Here is an 18,830-nt window from a genome sequence, read left to right on the forward strand (position 1 = left end):
AGGAGCTTTTGTTCCCTAAGCGCTTTCTGTAGAGTTCCGGTGGACGGGAATACAGCCCCGAGAGCCCAGGGCTGCACTCCTCAGTGCGTCCTCAGAGAACCGCGCCCAGTTACTCCCGTCTGCCTGACCTCCGGCAGAGCTCCGAGCTCACCGAGCCTGCGACCGGTTCAAGGTCACCCCGAGCTGCGGGCTTACTGTCTGCTCTGTCTCTGTAGCCGGCTTTCCCGTTCCCGCAAGCTCTGCGACACTCAGACACTCAGACACCCCCGATCCTTCTGTGACCCTGCGGGACCTGAGGCCACACTGACCCTGTGTGGGCTTTGCCCCGGGTAGCCTCTGGAGCGATGTCCCTCAGCGGAACAGACTTTTAAAAGTCCTGATTTTGTGAGCGGTTGCTCCGCCGCTTGCCGGGAGCCGGCCCCTCCCCCCGGGGTCTATCTTCCCGTCGCTTTGGATTCACTTCTCCGCCGGTCCTACCTTTCAGAAAGTGGTTGTTTTTCTGTTTCCAGAATTGCTGTTCTTCTCTTCGATCTGCCGATGGATTTTCAGGTGTTTGCAATCTTTAGATAAGCTATCTAGCTGATCTCCGGCTAGCTGAAGTAGTCTCAGCCTGCTACTTCTCCGCCATCTTGACTCCTCCCCCATCTTAGCCACTTTAACTGTATGGTTCAGTAGTGTTAAGTGTATTCATTTTATTGTTATTATGAAACAAATCCTCATAGCTCTTTTATCTTGCATAATTGAAACTTAATATTTAAGTAACAACTCCCCTTTCTCCCCCTTCCATAGCCCTTGGAAGCCACCATTTTACTATGTTTCTATGAATTTGACTGTTTTACGTACCATATATAACTGGAATCATGCAATGCATGTACTTTTGTGACTGGCTTATTTCACTAAGCATTGTGTTCTTCAGTTCATTTACACTGTCACATATGACAAGATTTCCATTTTTAAGGCTCAGTAATTTTCCATTGTATATATATCTGTGTATCTATCTATCTATGTATCTCTATGTATGTGTGTGTGTGTGTATAATATATATATATAATATATATATATATATATATATATATGCCACATTTTCTTTAGTTAGGTTGTTTCTATGTATTGGCTATTGTGAATAATGCTGCAGTGAACACAAGAATACAAATATCTCTTTGAGATTTTGTTTTGAATTCTTTTGGATGTATACCAGAGATGGAATTGCTTAATCACATGGTATCTCTATTTTTTAATTCTTTGAGGAATCTCCATATTGTTTTTGATACCTGTTGCAACATTTAACAATCCCACCAACAGTGCACAAGTATTCCAGATTCTTCACATCCATGTCAACACTTGTAATTTTCTCTTTTCTCCCTCTTTCCTTCCTCCTTTCTCTACCTCTCTCTCTCTTTCTTCTTCCTCCCTCCTTTTCTTCCTTCCAATAGTAACTATCCTAATGGGAATGGGATGATATTTCATTGTGGTTTTGAATTCCCTAATGATTAACAATGTTTGATAATCTTTTTATGTTCTTATTGGCCATTTGTAAATCATCTGTGGAGAAATGTCAGTCAAGTTCTTCGACCATTTTTTAATCAGGTTACTTGAATTTTTTTGTTGTTGAGTTGTAGGTGTTTTTTATCTTGGATATTAACCCTATATCAAATATATGAATTATAAATATTTTCTCTCATTCTGTAGATTGCCTTTTCATTTTGTTGAGTGTGTCCTTTGATGTGCAAGAATATGGCATTTATATGGTAGCTCAATTCCTATATACAAAGGAAACCACAGTGCATAGGAAAGATTTTTAATTATATTGTACAATTACTCACCATATAGTTATCTATTAATCCAGGGCAATGTTGCACAAAAGTTTATGTTTGGGAGAAAGATCTTAAAAAATGAAATTTTGATTAGGTTTGGGACCGAGTTACTGCATTTCTAGCAGTAACTCTTAGCTCTTAGGTGATGCCAATGCAGTTAATCTTAGAACCATATTTCACATAACAAGACTCTTTAAAATATTTGACTTAAACTTTTCATTCACATGAGTTTTAGTATTCAATGTGAATGAAAATTATAACTACAGCATAATTTTAAGTTAGATAGCCTACTACATATGCTGTATTTATAGATTAAGACATTCATATTTAAATTGGGCTTGAAAGTGAGAGCCAACATTGAACTTAGTGAAGCTGGTTCCTGGTGAATGATGTATTCATTCAGTCTAATTCTCTGTAGATTCATCCAAGGTGTGTGTTGCTAGACAATTCTTTTTCATTGCTGAATGGTATTCTATGGTATGTATGAGCCACAGTTTATTTAATATTCAGCTGTTGAAATTCATCTGAGCTGATTATAATTTTAAGTACAAATCTACTAAAAGCATTCATGTATACATTTTTGTGTGAACATAAGCTTTAATTTTTCTGGGATAAATGTCCAAGAATGCAATTGCTGGATCATGTCATAATTACATGTTTAGTTTCCTCAGAAACTGCCAAATTGTTTTCCACAATATAAAATTTCTAGGTTTTAATATTTTATATTCCTACTGACAGCATATGAATAATCCAGTTTTCCACATCCTAGCCAGTATTTGGTATTGTGATAACTTTTTATTTGGCCATTCTGATCGGTGTGTGGTGATATCCTCTGTGGTTTTAATTTGCATTAGCCATCCCAAATGGCTAATGATGTTGAACACCTTTTTATCTGCTTACCTGCCATCTGTATAAACTCTTTAGTGAATTGTCTGTTCTTATCATTTGCTGATTTTCTAATTGGATTATTTTTTAGCTGTACAGTTTTGAGAATTCTTTATATATTCTAGATTCTGATTCTTTGTCAGATTTGTAACTTGCAAGTATTTTCTTCTAGTATTTTATTTACCTTACATGGATTTCCATAGAGCACAACTTTATAATTTTCATGAGGTCTAATTTATCAGGTTTTCATTTTATGGATTGTGCTTTTGATGTCAAATTCAAGAACTCTTGTCACAGATGCCAGTGATTTATCATCTACTTTTTTCCCCAAAGGTTCTAGAGTTTTACATTTTATATTTATCTTTATAACCCATTGTGAGTACATTTTTGTATAAGATGTGAGGTTTAGGTTGAAGGTTTTATTTATTTTTGTTGCTTATCTGTGGATATTCAATTGTTCTAATACTATTTGTTGAAAAGTCTATCCTCCTTCCATTATATTACTTTTGCTAGTTCATAAAAAATTAGCTGAGTATATTTGTGTGAGTCTTTTTTTGTGTGTTGTTATTTTTTATTGATCTATGTACCTAACCCTTTACCAATACCTTATTATCTCAGTTACTATAAATATAAAATAAGCTTTAATTTCATATAGACTGATTCTTTCCATTTTCTTTTTTTAACTATAGCAGATGCCATGCCTTTCTGTGTAATTGTAAATTAGGTTTATAAATGTGTACAGAAATCTTTTTGTCGTTTGGTAGGGATTGTATTAAATCTGTAGTCAATCTGGAAAGAATTGACATTTTTCTTACATTGAATCTTTCCATACATAGACAGGGTTTACTCTCCTTTTACTTAGGTCTTTTTTATTTCTTCTATTAAGATTTTATAATTCACATGTACATTTCCTGCTAAGTATATGCTTAAGTATTTATTTTCTTTGGTGTGGCTGTAATAACATTTTGTATTTAACTTCAGCTTCTGCATGTTTATTATCAGGGTATATAAATATGATTGGGGGAGGCTGGGTGGCTCAGTCATTAAGCTTCTGCCTTCGCTCAGGTCATGATCCCGGGGTCTTGGAATGTAACTTGAGCAGGGAGCCTGCTTCTCCCTCTCCTCCCAACTTGTGCTCTCTAGCTATTTCTATTGCTGTCTCTGTCTCTGTCTTTCAAATAAGTAAGTAAGTAAGTAAATAAATAAATAAATAAATAAAATATTTTAAAAAATAATGTTATTGATTTTGCTGTGTTCCTTATATTAACCTGCAATTCAGTTGAACTCACTACTTTTTAAAAAAATTTTCTATGTAGACAATCACACCATCTTCAAATAGAGGGCTTGTTTTGTTTTGTTTTTCCTTTTATCATGACCTGTATTTACTTATTTAGTCTTATTTCTGTGGCTGGAACTTCCATTACTATGTAGCATAAGACTGGTGAGAGCAGGTATCCTTGCTTTGTCCTCAGTCTCAGGAGGATATCATTCAGTCATTTACCACTAACTATGGTATCCGCTGTAGATTTTCTGTAGATATCCTTTTTTTTTTAAAGATTTTATTTATTTATTTGACAGACAGAGATCACAAGTAGGCAGAGAGGCAGGCAGAGAGAGGAGGAAGCAGGCTCCCTGCTGAGCAGAGAGCCCGATGCCGGGCTTGATCCCAGGATGCTGGGATCATGACCTGAGCCGAAGGCAGAGGCATTAACCTTAACACTGAGCCACCCAGGGATCCCTCTGTAGATATTCTTTATTAATTTGAGGAATTTCCCTTAATTTATAGCTTTCTAAGCATTTTCAGTGTGAATGTGTATTGAATTTTGTTAAATGCTCATTCTCTGTCAATTGATATTATTGTTAATAGAGTGGATTACATTGATTTATTTTCAAGTGTTGAACAAGCCTTGCATACCTATAATAAATTTCACTTTGTCATGGTATATAATTGTTTTATACATTTTAGATTTAGTTTGCTTATATTTGGTTGAGGACTTTTGTGTCTAAGTTCTTGAGAGATAGTAGCCTAGCATTTTTCCGTTCTTTTCTTTCTTTCCCTTTCATCCATCTTCCTTCCTCCCTCCCTCTCTCCCTTCCTTCCTCCTTCCCTCCCTCCATGCCTGCCTGTCTGCCTGCCTGCCTGCCTGACTTCCTTCCTTCCTTCCTTCTTTTTGTATTATATTTCTTTGGTTTTGATATCAGGGGACTACTAGCATCATAAAATTACTTGGAAAGATTTTTTCATCTTCGATATTCTGAAAGAGATTGTTTAAAAAATTAGCATTAATTCTTCTATTTGCTTTTAAGTTTTGAAAATTTTTATTGATCTATCTTTAAGCTCATTGATTCTTTCTTTGGTGTTGTTGAGACTATTGATGAGTCAGTCCATGAAAGGCATTCTTTATTTGTGTTACAGTGTGTTTGTAGTGTTTCTGGATGTGCCTGTTTCTCTAGATTTCCAGGTAGCAGTTTTCCCTACAACTGTAGTTTTCTGATTCATCTGGGGGTGATGACTTCAGGTACTTGCTAGGTCAAAACCAAAACCCCTTAATTTTTCTTTAAAATTTTAGTATAAATATTTGGTAATATAATGTATATAGTAATTTACTGATCTTTTATGTATCTTATAATTATTTTTGGGTAGATATAGACAGCTTGATAGGTATGTTCTAAGAAACACAAAATGAATATATAGTTATTATAAACTCTCCAATAATTCAGTCAAGATGCACAGAAATAATCCAAAAATTGTTTTCTGAACTTTCTGAAAACTACTTAACAATACAATACATTTAACTTAATGTAGTTTAAAGTTAAATATTGTATAATGCCATCTACTTCATGGGTTTGCTAATTTACAAATTCCTTGAAGGGGAGATATCTTCATACATTTTGTGTATCCCTTAAAAGAACCAAATAATACCAAACACATCATCTGTTTCATAAAATACTGTGAAAATAGATTAGGAAATAATATACCCAACTATGTGTATGGTGAATGTTGAAGAAAGTAATATATTCCCTCTATTTGGTGTTTTATCTGTTCTCTTAAACACATTTTTGATTCTTTTTTTTTTAAGATTTTATTTATTCATTTGACAGACAGAGATTGCAAGTAGGCAGAGAGACAGGCAGAGAGAGAGAGGAGGAAGCAGGCTTCCTGTTGAGCAGAGAGCCTGATGCAGGGCTCGATCCCAAGACCCTGGGATCATGACCTGAGCTGAAGGCAGAGGCTTCAGCTAAGCCACCCAGGTGCCCCCATATTGTTGATTCTTACCCAAGTCTTAGAATGCTGTTTAGTAAAGCATCAGTTTTAGCTATGCATAAGAGAATCAGTAGCTTCTGTAAATATTTTAATGATGTATTTCTTTACACTGGTATACTTGTTTTATGTTGACATTATTAGTCATACTTGAATATTGATTTTTCATATGTAATCTATGTAGAAAAAAGACATCATTCATTAAAAAAATCATTCAATTTCATACATGATTGAAGGTAATGATTTTATATGCTGAGTTACTGATTATAATTCATTTATAGTTATATGTGTAGTTCAGAATGATTGTCCCAAGATGTGTCACTCTGGCATGCAGATTATTTTGAGCTGAAAATAATCAAGGCCAAAAGACTTATAAAGAAATTTTGACCTTCGCCCAAGTGCCTAAAATAATTTAGATAGAAAACTTGCTCCAAGAAGGGAGCTATCACCATAGATACCTACATTATAATATAAATTAGGTATGGTAGACAAAGAGGAATTTAACAAAGTCTCTTTGTTATAATTCTTTTCCCATTGTTCTGTTGCAAATATTTGTTTAACAAACATTTCCTCTTTTTCATCTTCCTATGAATTGCTTTCCTTCACTTTGTTGTTCCAAACCCTTACCCACTTCTCCTTAGTTTAGAATAACATATATACCTCATTTTGCCTGGCTAATTGGTTTGTACAACACACGGCTATAGATCTGTTGCCTTGTTAAATAAAATAAAGGTAGTATCATTACCAGGTACTTGTGAAACTTTCCACTTTGTTTTGTGGTTTTTTTTTTTTTTTGGTTTTGTTTATATATACAAATATTTCAAGTAAATAAACACACCCATGGTATTACTTGATAAATATTTGTTGATTAAATAGATTTTAAGAAGAAAGCACTTTTATTGAATAATGGCTGTATTCACAGGAAGGAAAGTTTGCTTCCAGAACAGGTGTGAATTCTAGGAACACTTAACAGGTGAATTGGCACTTGATATAGGCTCTAAGTGATAGGTAGGATTTGCACATATCTTGATGGCAAGAAAACCATCCCAGTTTGATTGAACTATAGTGATTAGTTTGCCCCAAAACTGAGGTCTTTGGAATATTGGGTAATATTTATGAACAAGTAGATTTGTATCAGTTTTTTTGAAACGAATGATTCAGTTTAAGTATTTCAATTCTAAGTTTGGAAAAATGAAGCCTCTGGAATTTTTGAGCTGAGAGGAGCCATGAACACAAATATGTTTTGGGGTGTTAAGTCGAGTAATGTGTGAGAAATGAACTGAGTCAGGAAGTGACTGAATGTGAGTAAATCATTGAAAGATATTAAAATATCCCAGGTAATAGGTAATAGTGGCCTGAACTCTGATGACAGCATAGGAATAGAGAAGTGGGCCAAAGCAAGATAAATTATCAGACAATAATGTTTCGGACTCCAGTCCCTTTCATATTTATCCTACTAAAATGTGTGTTAGCTTCTTTTCATACAACTGTGAGTGAAGGCAAATTTGAAGTTAATAACAATCCTAACTTTCCACCATTATTTCTTCTTTTGTTTTATTATCATTTTGTGGAAGTTATCTTTCATTTCTCCATTTTTCTACATGTTAGTGTTGTTAAACATAATCAAATAACAACATTTTACAACAACCGAAGTATATATCACAAGCCAAGCAGCATAGTTTGCAATGATGGTGATAAAATACAGTCTCATTTTAAATCTCCTATTATGGTTGTTAGGGAAGACTGGATTTATCCACAAGTTTTGTAGGGCTACCTGTCATTTCTTTCTTTCTTTTTTTTTTTCCCTGTCATTTCTAAATTCATTTTGCATTATGTATTTAATCAGATTTATCAGCACAGATAATTTGCTTTTCTTATTCAAAATATCTATAGTTATCATCATAAAACTTCTCTGAAAGATAATACTTTGATTCAAACATGCTAAGGGTTTATCATGAACATATAACTCAAAACAAATGTCAAACTCAATTTGGCATATTGATAGAATGCATCACATAGACACTAGAGGAATATTATCAGATTGTACTATTCATTAAAAATTGTCATAAGATGATGTGTTACTTCTAACTTGATTATTGAAAATAATATATTTGTCCCATGACCGTTTCCTGTAGTTTTACGCTTTTCTATACAACTCCAAAGGTAGCAAAACAGGAAAGAAACTTGAAAAGTAAGGTTCCTGTGAATATTTCTGAAGTGATTCATCAATATTTAGAAATTTTTAATATGTGGGTTCCATGCCTCCTCAGGTTGTTTCATTTGCCCTCATGTAGCTCTAACTTCTAGTGGGGGGTATAATATGGAGAACTGTTGGAGAGAAAGAGAAGAATTATGGGTGTGTGGACATAATTAATTTCTTTTTCATTTTATATTTTGAATTTTTTTCAACCCTTAACAACACTTCTTTGATAGGTCTCATTTCAAAAGAGTGGTTAAAATGGTTAACTCTTATTAAGGTAGTAGATTCTTCAAAAAGATCAGTGTTAGATCAATTATTGAACCATTGGAATCGTTCAGTTGAATAATAGCATAAGCAAGAGTTAGAAAGCTCCTGACACTTTTGCTTTATACAACTTCATATTTTTCAGACTTTTCATACTATTTACATAGCTACAAGATGAAATAACATTTTCTGTATATATGTGTATATATTAAAATAAGAGATATAATTACTCTGTACAGGACCGTTATTGAAAAAAATCCTTGCTTCAACCTAAATTGTTTCTGAGCAATGAAGCTCGAGGGCATTTTGCTAAGTGAAATAAGTAAGACAGAAAAAAAAAAAAAATACCGTATGATCTCTCTTAAATGTGAATCTAAAACAAACAAACAAAAACTCCCAAACAAAAAACAGAACAAAACAAAAACCAGACTCATAGATACAGAGAACAGATGGGTGGCTTTCACAGGTGAGGGCTAGGAGGTGGAATAAATGGGTGAACTCTTGTTTATTTTAGTTAAAATAGATTAAAAATATATGGATACATCATATTTAAATCCCATTATATATTAAATGAAAATTTCTATCCAAAACCAAAAGGTGGCCAGACTTTTGTTTTACTTCTTTATATCTCTATGACTGAATTCTTTGCAAAGCTTATAGTGATTATACGTACTAGGTTTCCAATAACATATTTTGAAAATTTCTTTATTTATTTGAATAGAAATATCTTTATTTTTATTCAAAGATAATTCAAGGAGATTTACAATTAATTAATTATATTTTTATTACCAAACTTTTTCTGCCCAATTAAGCCTGACAGTCAGCTTCTGAACTCTCATTAATCTTATTTATAGGTAGGGATATTAAAGTTAAATGATTCCAAGAGTCAGGCAGTTAGTAAGATGGAGGAGGTAAGATAGGATTGTCGAGAAATTACAGAAAAGCAAAGTCCAAATTTTATGTTGAAGTGACTCTTGCCATGTTATAATTTAGGATTAGCATTACCTGATATACTATTTGTTATTTTTCCAAAGAATCCAGAAATTGAGATATTTATAGGTAAAAAGTAAACTATCAAGATTTTATTATATTTTTTAAATTCAAACAAAGCCTGCTCTGTGTCATATTTGTCTCCTCTTGTGTAAGCAGTCAGTACTTCTAGAATGTCATGGATTACTATAATTGCTGGGTATAAAATTAATGGGTAATTATGTAATGAAGGCAAATAGTGGCTATGCAAAATGACAGATACTCCTATTAAAATATTATTGTTTGTTTTATTTTTCTGTTTTGTTTGCTTTACTCTTCCTTATATAAATTTTGCAATCATCTATGTGTCAGGCATTATATAACCATCATACATTTGACTTGATGCTAAGGACTGAAATTACAGCAGTGAACCAACAAGGACAGGGTTTAGTGTTTTTTAAAGAGAATAGACACTAAACAAGTAATTAGAAATCATAGTAAGTGCTGAGAAAAGAGATCTGTAAATTTCTACTACTCTCCTACTATGTACTATGGATTATTTTTTGCTATATAGTTCATGGTTCAGTATGAATTTTGGAAACCTGTTATTATTGTTTCTGGGTGTATGCAAATGTATATAATTAAATGTCACTGAAGTATAGGCTTTACTATTCATAGTTCTGAAGATTATGCTTCTCAAAACGACCTGAAGTCATTTAAATGAAGTTCACTTTCCCAATAGCTAGTAAGAAGTCTTTACAAATTTTTGAAAACTTTATCTTGTTGCTGGAATCATATTTGAATTATAAAATATTTCTTGAAAGGTGGTGACATTTTCTTTTCACCAAGCTATTTGGGGGTGATAAGATAATTCCCACCCTGGTTTTGTGGTGAGAGTGGTCCTTAGCCTTTGAAACATGTTGTTATCATAGTCTTCTCTTTACTTTCATCTTAAGGTACTAACAAAATAGTCCTCCACCAAAGTCTTTGGGAGTATTGGATTTGTTTGAATTAAACATATGTCCTCAACCAACAAAAGGCTCCTATGGGGAGGAGGTAGGGTAGGGCATCAGTTCTATTTTATTCTCTTTTCTAATACCTTGCAAACATCTCTATGGTCTACAATGATTATCTGCTTCTTAAATTAGTTCTCTGTTGTTCTAAAATGTTTACTTCCAACAGGAACTTGATGAATGCTTTGCTTTCCTACACATTATATTACTTTTTCTTATCCATTAAAATTCCTACAAGCCTGGGCTTGTTGTTGAGTTGGAGGTACTATCACAGCGTTCTGCTCTCCTTATAAAAAGTGAGCAATTCATTACGTTTGGTCAAAATGCTCTGTGTCAGTGCTCTTCTCTTTAATGCTGTACCTTTTTGGCAACTTTGTAACAGTTTGAATTGCTTTAACGACTCTCTCCTAAGAATACCAGGAAGAAAAGGAATTCATACATCTTTATTTCTCTCATTTTGAGGAGTATACATTGTTCTTTCCCTAGAGTGACAAGCAAGCAAACAAAACAAATACTGAAGATATTTGCAACATTAAGTAAGGAGTGAGTTTGCTCTTATAGGTTATATTGGTTAAATTCTCTAATTCATCTGAATCCTAATTTTCTTCCCTGTAAAATGAAAACAATAAAATACATTGGATTGTTGAAGTTGATGCCATTTTATTTTATTTTATTGAAAGATTTTATTTATTTATACAACAGAGAGAGAGAGAGAGAGAGAGCAGGAACACAAGCAGGGAGAGTGGGAGAAGGAGAAGCAGGCTTCCTGAGCAGGGAGCCTGATGTGGGGCTCAATCCCAGGACCCTGGGATCATGACCTGAGCTGAGGGTAGATGCATAATGACTGAGCCACACAGGCATTCCTGAAGTTGATGTCCTTTTAAAATGTGTGTTAATATATCTTTTATAAAAAATACTAACTAAGTATCAGGGAAATTTGAAATATTGCTCTAAATTTTTATTAACTTTTTACTCTCTGAAAATGAAGGCCTGAGTATGGGACAGTAGAGCAATCAAGTTGAACACACACACACACACACACACACACATCTGTCAATCCGAAAGGTAATAGGGGTTCTAAAGAGACCACAGGGATACTGGGATTACATATAATTATCTTCTCCATGTTATAGATTCAGTTGTCTCTAAGGAATCTTCTGTCCTAAGCTCGTTTACTGTGAAAATTTGGTGGCTTTTCTTCTTGTCTTTGATTCCTAGGACACTTAGAAGCATAATACCAATGGCATTTAGAAGAAGCCGTTAGACATTTCTTATCATGAAGTATTCTTTGAGTGTTTAATCTGTGCCCAGTCCAGGACTCAGTGCTGTGGTAAGTTCTGGGGTCGGGGTTGGGGATGGGGGGAAGAAAAGAAGGCAGAGTTCTTTCTTAATATTATTTACAGACTCTGATACTATTTTATTTTATTTTAGCTGATACTTTTTGTATTTCCCTTTTGCATCACTCAAAACTAGGCTTTTTGAATTTTCATTCTTGTCAGTGAAGTAAAAGTAAAACAAAGAACAAACTGTGACATCTTCAAAAGAAATTCTGGAAATTGCAAAAGTAGTCTAAGTGGAAGCAAGTGCTTCTGGTATAAAGTTAATATTTTGTTAATGTACTTTTCAGACAGATACTATGATGGTGCAAGCAGTTTATAGTCATATACTATTTGTGTGTGTTTGTGTGTGTGTACATTGATTTTTGACAATAAGAAATATCACAACATTCTTTGAATTACTGGGGTTTTCCTTCACCTTGATGTGTGCAGCAGCTCAGAATTAAGCCAAAGTTTCAGCTGCTTGAATGCCCCAGATCTCTCTTCTTCAGCAGAGAATTACATGTAGATTTGGCTCACTGCCCTCCAAATCTCAGTGTCCTTACCTCCTCCTTCCTCACTCATTTCTGATCTATGACCTGACTAACAAACTTTATTATTAGAAAAAGGAGGAAGCAGTTAACTAAACATATAGATGGATGCCCAAGTGCTGTGGAAGAAGATAATCATGATCTTCCCAGGCACTTGAAAGAATAATTATTTGGACAAGTACAACACTGAGTTAGGGAGGGTTTGTGGAATGCAGTGCAAATAACCAGGACCAGTTAGGGACCAACTCTAAATACTAGTGGATTGTAAATATCTTTAGCTAGACTGCTCTTGATGAGGTTCCTGATCCCATCTTCAGTGGTCATAGACAACTACCTGTCATTTAGTTGGTAAAATAGAATTTAAATAACTAGCAAAATAGAAGAAAGATTTTTAATAGCTTGGAAGTTTATAGAGATAAACCAGTCTATTCCCAGAGTGACTCTTAAACCATAATTTTCCTTTCCTGTTGTTTACAATCTTTCCTTTGTAGAATTTTTAAAATTATTTTTATAATCTTTCTTGTGACTCAATTGAGTACAGATCAAGTATTGTATGAATTCATTGAAGGTTAAATGGGGTTTGCATCTTTTTTTCCTTACTATTATTGTTTGATTCATAATGACTGATTCACCACCTCAATAGGAAAACGATATTAGAGCACTGATAGCTTGGGGCTGCAGAAAGAGCCAGGAAAGTGTTTTTAAGAAAAGATGGAAAAATCTCCATTGAGTGGTTTTAAAAAAATATCTAGGTGTTTTACAAATATCTGAATGGGATAATATAGTGGGGTGGCTGAGATGAGAAGAAAAGGAACAGGTCTGAAAGACAGAAATCTTGAGTTCTGGTACTAGATATTTTTTACTTAGAAATTAAATTACCTTTGCCCTCTTAGAGACTTGTTTTCTCTCAGATGCTAACATGTCCCTAAACAATTTCAGTGATGATTATGACAATCAAATGAGATAATGTGTGATATAGCACAGAATACTTTCTACTTACATGGATATTTGCTCTCATTACAGATAAGGCTAGAGTTGCATTAAGTAGGTAAGAGTAAAGAATTTTGCAGAGATAGATTTGACTTTTATTTTTAAGTAATAAAATTTGTTGTACTTCAGTAGAAGAAGCTCTAGCTTTTTTAAATCCTAGAAGAATATAAAAGAATTGATATCATTTCTGCCCTAGTGCCTAATTTCTTATGATTTCAGCCTAAGTTATTAGTAGAGAGGGAAAGTTCCCTGAGACATTAAAATGTAAATGAGAAGATAAGACCTGGTTATAATTTAATTTAACCATGTTTGTGAAATTGTATTTTGTTCCTAAAATTTAATTTGGAAATTTATAAGGACTTCTTCTTTCTTCCTAGAATACCCTGGTGTAACACTGATAGTATGATCAAGTCAACTTCTCACTATATATAGAAAAAAAGGGCTTACATCCTTCTGAGGCAACTCTAGGCAAAGTTTAAAAGCCCATGCACTCCTTAAGGGAAACTCTATCCCCTTCTCCTCTAGGCATTTGTGTTTTGTATCACTCTCATATAATGATAGTCTTAGCTGGTTATCCTCTCTGTGTTTTCAAATATTATGCTAAGATTCCTCATCGTTTAATGAACAATTCTTGGAGAACAATTATCTCTTGATACCCTAATGAATTCCCAGAGGCAAGATTTGAAGCTCAGTTATAGTAGTTCAAAAATATTTTGGGAACAGAAAATCCTCTCATAGAAAGGTCCAGAGTATCTCATTTGTATATCCAAAGCCTCCCTTTAGCTAGCTTACCCTGACAGCTAGCTTATCATTTCTTATGAACAGCAAGGTTTTCCATCAAGGAAATGAATATTCTTGAGATGGTTCCCTCATATAGCACTAGATATTTATTGTTGGCATTGATATAAATGATAAAGGGATGTTGGTGTTTAAGAAATGTTATTTATTACTTAATGCAAATTGAATTTAATGTCAGACTAATATTACATATCAGAAATACATTTTGGTTGAGATTTAATCTTATTATTTATAACGCCAAGCATTTGTTCTTGCCTAGTTGGTTGTTTTTATAATGTGACTTCTTCCTGCCCTAAGCAAATGTGCAGCTTATGTATAGAAACCAAATATCCTGATTGGAGTCATGTAATGGTTTTGTCCAACAAACTCTAGAGGGCCTCATCCATATTAAAGATGCCCTGACTCTCAATGTGAGCCACTCTCAGTAGAAAGTCAGCTGGTTGTTCCCTTTCAAAGTAGGATAGAGTTCTGTCTATGACCTTGAATTCCCAACTGAGAGTATAATTATTTCTATTTAATTTGCTCATTTCCTTTTTATTCTTTTGTGGTAATTGGATGCATGAGGTGGTAGAGGCTGCTTTATTTACTTGACAAAAGCTGTTTCTCTTTCATGACTTAAATATGTACTTAGGATGTTCCATCAAATAACACTTCCTCAGGCTATGATACACATTGTAATATATTTTTGAATAGCTTATTTAAAAATCACATCATGGTTTGTAATTTATCACATGCTTCTGGCTAAAGGAAACCTTTGGTTGCTCACTCCCTTTGAAAACGAACACAGTTTCTCTCATAATTTCTGACAATTCATGAACTATTCAGAATTTTTATGTTATTTTTAGGGGTAGAAATCTAGTGGGAGCAAGGAGGTAGGGATTTTATCCTGAAACTATGTTTCTATAGGAAACACATTATTTTTACTTAGAACACACATTCAGGTCACTTTAAAAATAGCAACATTTTTCTAAAGTTTTTTTTTTTTTTATTATCACTTTACAAAAGACTGAGGAAAAAGTTACTATTTATATAGTACATCATTTTATTTAGGGTAGCTTTGACCAAAATAAGCAAAATTGTTGAAGAGATATCTATAGTTCCTCCACTCACCTGTCCCCAAGTACCAAGGAATATGATTTCATCAAAATCAAACTTTTACTTTCCTAACTGATTACATATCTAGCACAAACTGTAGTTTCAGTTATTCTATACAATCTCCATCATGCCTTACAATTAGGAGATTTAACTCAGAAGACATATTGAGAAAGATTTTTGGAGGCAGAAAACAAATTGTTATTTTTAAAAAGATATATACATATGTATACATATTAAGTTCTTAGTTGTAATAGTTCATTATAGGAGGTATGTGGATATGGTACCATTATTATTTTTTTGTTTTAAAAAAACTTTTACGTAAATTCAGTTTAATTAACATATAACATATTATCAGTTTGAGAGGTAGAATTTCATGATTTATCAGTTGCATATAATGCCAGTAGTCATTCCATCAATGCCCATAGTCATTCCATCAATGCCTTCCTTAATGCCCATCAATTAGTTATCCCAACCCCCACCCACCTCCCCTCCAACAACCCTCAGTTTGTTTCCTAGAATTAAGAGTCTCTTATGGTTAGGGGCACCTGGGTGGCTCAGTGGGTTAAAGCCTCTGCCTTCGGCTCAGGTCATGATCCCAGAGTCCTGGGATCAAGCCCCGCATGGGGCTCTCTGCTCAGCAGGTAGCCTGCTTCCTCCTTTCTCTCTGCCTGCCTCTCTGCCTACTTGTGATTTCTGTCTGTCAAATAAATAAACAAAAATTTAAAAAAAAAGCCTTGTATGGTTAGTCTCCCTTTCTGTTTCCATCTTACTTTATTTTTCCTTCCCATCCCCTATGTTCATCTGTTTTGTTTCTTAAATTCCACATGTGTGTGAAATCATATGGTATTTGTCTTTCTCGACTGACTTACTTCATAAATACCCACTAGAGGGTATTTATAATATCCTCTAGTTCCATCCACATCATTGCAAATGGCAAGATTTCCTTCTTTTTATTGGCTGAGTTATATATATATATATATATATATATGCCACATCTTCTTTATCTATTCAGCTGTCAATGAACATCTGGGTTCTTTTGTTATTTTGTGTATTGCAGACATTGCTGCTATAAACATTGGAATGTATGTGCCCTTTTCCATCACTATGTATCCTTTGGGTATATGCAATATGGTAAATTTTTGTTTGTTTGTTTTTAGTCAACTGGATTTATATTTATTTAAAAAATAGCCTGAGAGGATGGTGTACATGATCTGTATATTTAAAATGGACACTTCAGGAGCACCTAGGTGGTTCCATTTGTTAAGCATCTGACTCTTGATTTTGGCTCAGGTTGTGATTTCAGGATTGTGGGACTGGGCTCTACACACAACAGAATCTGCTTGGGATTCTCTCTCTCTCTCTCTTCTCCCTCTTCTCTCCCACCCCTGCTCACATTCTCTCTTTCTCAAATAAATAAATAATAAATAAAATGGGCACTTTAAAGTGAAGTCAATGAAGTCCCATTTTCCAACGTTCACAGAGTCTGAGGTACCTTATAGAAAAATTATACATGTAAGATAAGCTTTCTACTTAGGCTTGAGCTGTAGTGCTGTTGGCTGTGAGTTCAATGTTAATGATCAATAGTATGTAAAAATGACATGTCTTTTAAACAGAAACATACATAAAATGTTTTTTTATTGATTAGTTGATGAAAACTTTATGACTAGAGGATCACAAGTATCTAACCCTGTATTTTCCCCAGGGGCAGTGATTCAGTATTCACTAACATTGCAGGCAACTCTATAGAACATAACTACTCAAACAATGAGAATCAACTGTATATGGCATAAGCTTCTAAAGTGACCTACGTTGGCATTGGTGTTCTTTATGCAGCACTTTGTACAAGGCCTTTTGTGGGAGCGTATTCTGCTTAATCTATCTGATATGATGGAGGCATGTAGCATTTCCATTTTTAGAGACAGAATAAATAAGAGGTTCTAGTCCATTTCACATTTCTCTTCTCCTTATATTGATCTTCTCTTGACTTTAAATGTTTCATCACAGGCCAGATTGTAGATACATAGTGGGAAAATGTCCTCATCCTATTAAAAAAAAAAAAAAAAAAAAAAGACTTGTGGTTTCACTTGGCAAAATGGGTTTTATACCTTTCGGTACAAATTAGTCATTATCTGGGGTGATAAAGGTGTTTGCTTCTGTTTCACTTCATGATATACTTTGAACTATTATACATGCATGGGGGCTTTCTGCTTTATTTGAGGAATTTTTATCAGTTATGATGGTGATATGGTAAAGGCAATTATTGCCATGGTCAATAAGGAGATTATTTTTATTGTTTTCTTTTCCTTCCCTGCATGGCATTACCTGTAACAAAAACCTCTCTTATGGCTACATTTTACCATGGAAGAGGAGTGAAGGATACCATAAAAAAAAACATACATCTCACATAAGACTCGGCAATGAAGAACTTATGAAATACAAACCCTAGACATTCCTCATTAGCTTTGCTTTGGTGACTGAATACATCCAACCAACTAAGAGAAATATTTTGCTGTTGCTACAAATAATTCATAACTTTAAATATGAAGGCAGATTTGTATTTGTGGACTATATAAGCAGTCAGATTTTATGCTTCCTTTATTGGTATCCAAAGATTGGTTGGTAATTTACTGCTGCTTTTGCTCTCTTGTGTTAGATGTCTGGAGAGAGGAAATAAGGATCTGGAGTCATGATTTCTTCCCTAAGATTTTGGAAGCTCTTTACTTACCCAATATCCTTTTGTTTGACTATAGCAGTATAAAACTCTGAAAAAAAAAAGTGTAGAGTAAAACTGCTGATGTGGCCTCAATCTAAGCATTATGAACAGTGGCAAGATAATAACTTCTGTGCAGCTAGTAAACCACTCTACCAATCACAGGAAATACTCAGATGAAACAGTAAGTCGCTAAGGTCTTTGAACTGGCTAAGGTCTCTCTGACAATAAGTACTGTTTTCTTAGTTGTTTTTAGATAAAAATTCAGTGAGTTAATAGTTATTTATAATTCCAAGTTCAATAGAGCATGGAGCTGTGTTATATGATTTTAAAGATCCTTTCTAATGAGTAGAGGTTAGGATTATATCTTTAAAATTTTTGATGTCATTATAAAAAAAACACTTACCAGGGTAGGACTGAGGTAGCATATTTCTTCTTATGATTTCTTAGGAATACTCCCCAGAATGCCAATATATACAAAGGAAATGCTGACAGTTTTCAAAATTTTTATTGTAACTCAATCTATAACCATTTTAAAGGTAAATATTCTGCTTTCTAGTTGTCTTTGGCATTCACAGATCACAGTGAAATGGAGTATTTTATTGCCTGCCTTTTGGGGACAGATATGCATAGTCATCACAATTCATAATTATGTCCAAAATCTTACCCACATGTTCAGGTAATGAGGACAAGTGTTCTTTATGGGAAAAAAAAAAAAGAGAGGCTTACAAAGACTGTGTGAAATATATGAATGCTTTAACAAGGATTGCTAGAATTTACACTTCTATAATTAGTCATGTACAAATTTAACCTGTCTACTTTTTTGTCTTTCACACACATGGCCCATGTGATGAACCTGAAGTAGACTCCTTGGCTGAAGTTCTCAGCCAGTAAGACTGTACAATCCCTGATTAGGAGACCAGATTACAGAGTCACAAGGGGACCTGGAAAGTTAACTCCCAG

Source organism: Mustela nigripes, chromosome 2, assembly GCF_022355385.1.
Source record: "Mustela nigripes isolate SB6536 chromosome 2, MUSNIG.SB6536, whole genome shotgun sequence".
Lineage (NCBI taxonomy): Eukaryota > Metazoa > Chordata > Mammalia > Carnivora > Mustelidae > Mustela > Mustela nigripes.